The sequence below is a fragment of the Arachis ipaensis genome, chromosome B10 (assembly GCF_000816755.2).
Source record: "Arachis ipaensis cultivar K30076 chromosome B10, Araip1.1, whole genome shotgun sequence".
In the NCBI taxonomy this organism is placed as follows: Eukaryota; Viridiplantae; Streptophyta; class Magnoliopsida; order Fabales; family Fabaceae; genus Arachis; species Arachis ipaensis.
The window spans coordinates 10,685,054-10,689,299 of record NC_029794.2 but is presented as its reverse complement, the minus strand read 5'-3'; the positions used below and the strand labels follow the sequence as shown (position 1 = coordinate 10,689,299).

At 33.6% G+C, this 4,246-nt stretch overlaps 1 long non-coding RNA gene across 1 annotated transcript in view; it reads right to left on the bottom strand.

Moving 5' to 3' along the window:
* LOC110267900 overlaps positions 1,076-4,246 on the bottom strand; it is a 10,066-nt gene continuing 6,895 nt past the window's right edge. Inside the window, exons 3-4 of the long non-coding RNA XR_002355870.1 lie at positions 1,309-1,393; positions 1,076-1,212 (exon numbers count right to left, since the gene is read on the bottom strand). This is a non-coding gene — a long non-coding RNA (uncharacterized LOC110267900). The remainder of the gene's footprint in view (positions 1,213-1,308; positions 1,394-4,246) is intronic.

Genomic DNA, 4,246 nt, shown 5'->3' with positions numbered 1-4,246 from the left:
CTCAGCATCAACTTTTTCACTTTTGGTAAAAGTCCTTGATGACTCCTTCTTAATACCAATATCCCCATTTCCACAGGGAACAGATTTGATCAATTCAGGCTCCTATTGATATAGCATAAAAGTTAAAAAATAGATAAGAACATAAGAAAAGTTGACCACAGCACAATACAAAAAAAAAAAGGAATTTACACAATATAAAAATACTTATATGTATATGTAACCTTTTTTTGGAGTAGACTCATCATCAACATCATAATCAGGAAGTTCAAACATAGCTATAATGGTGGGAACATCACATACTCTCCTAACTCGGAAAGTGCCATAAAATTTATCAAGTCCAACACCTTTGGTATCAACCTTCAGCAGCAACTTTTTTCCAATAAACCCTTGGAATATGGGAGGATAAGTATTCCCACATATAAGCTATTTTCAAGGTAATAGATAAGAGTTACACAGTTTGAATAACACATATGAACCAAAATAAAGAATATGGGTATAAAAAAAATGAACCACATAAAGTGAACAACACACAAAAGAAAACTAAGCACATACACTTGCATCTTTTTTAACCTCAGTAAACAAGTCAGCGCATGATTTCTTAAACAAATAAGATGCTTCACGATCAAAGAGAATGAAAATACCCTCCCCACTATGATCTTCAAGTGTTATTTTAATTTTAAATTTGCAGAATGAAGAAAAAAAGAACATAATGATTAGAGATAAAAAAAACCTGAAACATTATTCTTATAAACAATCCACAACAAAAAATGAAAAAATATTTTGAACAAAATTTCTGACCTCGGAGTGACATTAGTTATATGCTTCACACAGAAATCACAGTAGTATGCACCATTTTGAGGATAGATACCCTTTCCACATACACAAGTAGAATACCACCAACTTCCATCCTCAACAAATACCTCTGATTGTACCAAAAATGATAAAAGAACCCTCCTACGCAAGGGACATTTTAAAATTTGTTAACAATATGCATGAAAGAACAGATATGAAAATTGTTCCATTTTTTTTCTGTTCATTGGTGTATAAAATAAACACAAATAACTCAAAAAAATGTCAACCTCATTGTTATCCTGGAGCTCTTCAATAGTGCATCTTCTAGTTAAACGCATGAAATCATCTTCCAAGGAGACAACTTTACCCTCATTTGTGATAAACAGTGGCTGGGTACCATTGACACCTTGCTCAATCATACTAACAAAAAAAATGATGCAAGTACATGTACTTGTTACTCCAGATTAATTATAACTAAGGAACAGAAAGAAAAACACCAAAATAAACCATGCTAACCTCTGCCTGAATTCAACAACTTCAGGAATATCAGGATTAAATAACATTTGAGTGGCATACATCACATTTTGGAGACCTACTTGACCTACACAGCAATACCGAAAGAGTCTAGCAAAGTTCATGGGAGACAACTGGTGCAAAATTTATAACCCACAAACTAACCGACAAGTGCACCGGGTCGTACCAAGTAGTACCTCAAGTGAATGAGGGTCGATCCCACGAGGATTGATGGACTAAGCAACAATGGTTGATTAATTTACTTAGTTAGACAAATAGAAAAGAGTGTTTGGTATTCAAAAGCATTAAACAGTAATTCAGAAATTAAAACAGCAAGCAGTAAATTGATGAGAATAATATATGAAGAACAGTTAAGGTTTCAGAGATATCTATTTTCCAGATTAACTTTTCTTACTAACTATTTTAATCATGCAAGATTCAATTCATGGCAAACTATATATGACTAAGCCCTAATTCCTTAGACCTTCTTAGTCTACTCTAACTTTCATCAACTGCCAATTCTTTGGTCACTTAATTCCAATTAGAGGATCAAGTTCAATTCTAGTTTATGTGCCACAAAAATCCTAATTACCCAAATATAAGAGGATTATATGTCACGTATCTCCTTAAGTCCAGATAATTAGAAATTTAGGAGAATTTGTTTTCAAACTGTTGTTCAAGTAAAGAGCTTTTCCAAGTTATAAAAGAACTCAATTAGAAAAAGGGTCATACTTCCGTTTCACCCAAATTCATAAAATAAAGAACGAAAATAATTCTTGAAATATAAATTAGTACATGAATTAAAATAGAAAAATAATAGTATCAATCCATACAATAGACAGAGCTCCTAACCTTAACAATGGAGGTTTAGCTGCTCATGGTTCAGAGAGAAAACTAGGATTCTGTAAAATTGTAAATTGCGGAATAAGGTCCAAGAGAAGAAGAGAAGAGCCCGAAGGGCTGATTCTTTTCCCTTTTATATCTAATCCTAATTAATGTAAAATATATTTTCTAAAATTAAAATAATATATTTTCCTATTTTAAAATAAAATACAAATTTAATCAAAATTACTTAATCATTCGTGCAAGCTCTTGGGCATATCTGGGGACCACTTGAGATGTTGAGGTCCACGCTGAACTTGACTTTCCCCAAGTTCAGCGTGGAGAAGGCAGTGTGGTTTTATGTGCATCCCTTTGAGTCCACGTTGAACTTGGCTTTTCCCAAGTTCAACATGGGATGTGGCGTGTGCTTTCCTAGGAGTTTTCAAGTCCACGCTGAACTTGGCAGGGGCCAAGTTCAACGTGGAGTGGGCAGAGTTTGCTGTAAAAGAAGTGTGCACTATTATACATCGTTGGAAAGCTCTGAAAGTTAGCTTTCCAATGTCACTAAAACCACGCCAATTGGACCTTTGTAGCTCAAGTTATTTTTGGTTAAGTGCAAGAAGGTCGGGGTTGACAGCATCATCCGCTTTCTTCCCTTTCTGCTACAAAACTCCGTCAAATCTATCCAAATGCTACCTGAAATCAATAGAATTGTACACAACTCAAAGTAGCATCCATAGTGGCTAAAAGGTATTTAAATTTTGATTAAAATCAATATTTTGAATGCAAATTCACTAGGAAAATATAGAGAAGATGCTCACGCATCACAACACCAAACTTGAATTGTTGCTTGTCCTCAAGCAACCAAAATAAGTGCATAATTAAGATGTGAATTTGCATGAGAAGTGAGAGTTTAGTCATGCTCAAGTCTATTCTTAAAGTGGGGTTTATTCATTGTAACTCTAAACAGTTTTGGCATCTCACTCTCCTTTGAATCAAAGGAATGTCAGTGTTATTTGAAATTAGAATTCGGATCATATTATGAATTCTCTGAGCTTTATACTCCACTTTAATCCTTAAATACAGCAAAATTTAGTTTAAATCTCTTTTCTTTGGTGCTTTGCACCTTGAGCATAGCCGTGACTTCAAATGTTTTGTCTCAAGCTTTACTTGACACAGAAACACCACAAGCACTTGATTGGGGAACTCTTTCTAAGTTATGATTGCTCTTTCAGTTTTTTCGAGACAGTGGTGCTCAAAGCCTTTGGCATACTCTGCTGAATGCATTTGGTCATGACCCTAAATATTAAGTCTCAAGGGTTACTTGAAACAAGAATACCACAAGCATATGACTAGGAAAACAACTCTTTGAGCTTTTAATTATTTCAGACTCCCTGGTCATTGATGCTCAGAGTCTTGGACTTGCTTTTATGCTTATTTTGTTGTCTCTTTTGCTTTAAGGATTAAATTTTTTGTTTATTTCAGAGAAGTCATAATAATTCTCTAAATTCCTGTTTCTCATACATCAACATCTCTTGATTCAAATTCAAACATGCACTATTCATGTCATTCATTCAGAATTACAATTAATACCACCACATTTAAGTAAATAAGATTAATCTTAAATATAAACCCACTCTTTTCATGCATTATATCACTTCTTTCTTTTCTTTTGATTTCAAGCTTAGTGAGCAATACATGAGACATTCTTTCAGAATAAAAAAATCAAATAACAAAATAAACAGTAAATTAAACTAGAACCTAGGAATTGAAATAAAAACTGATCATGCAATCACAAAAAAAACAAAAAAACAGGAACCTAACATAATAAGAACGAAAGAAAATATAGAACGAAAGGAACTCAACCACCTCAATTATTCTAGTGGCCGTCTCATTCTTTAGGCTGTGCTCCTCTGTGAAGATGATTCATCTCCCTTTGGTGCCATTGAAATAAACAGAAAAGCTATGAGCGAAGCGACAACACCAAACTTAAAAGTTTATTTGTCCTCAAGCAAAGAAAATTTGAAAACAGGGAGGGACATAAAAAGTGCACGGAGGAGTAAAAATAAAAATTATTACAAAAAAAGAGGATAAAAGGATAAAAAAAGGTTAAAATATT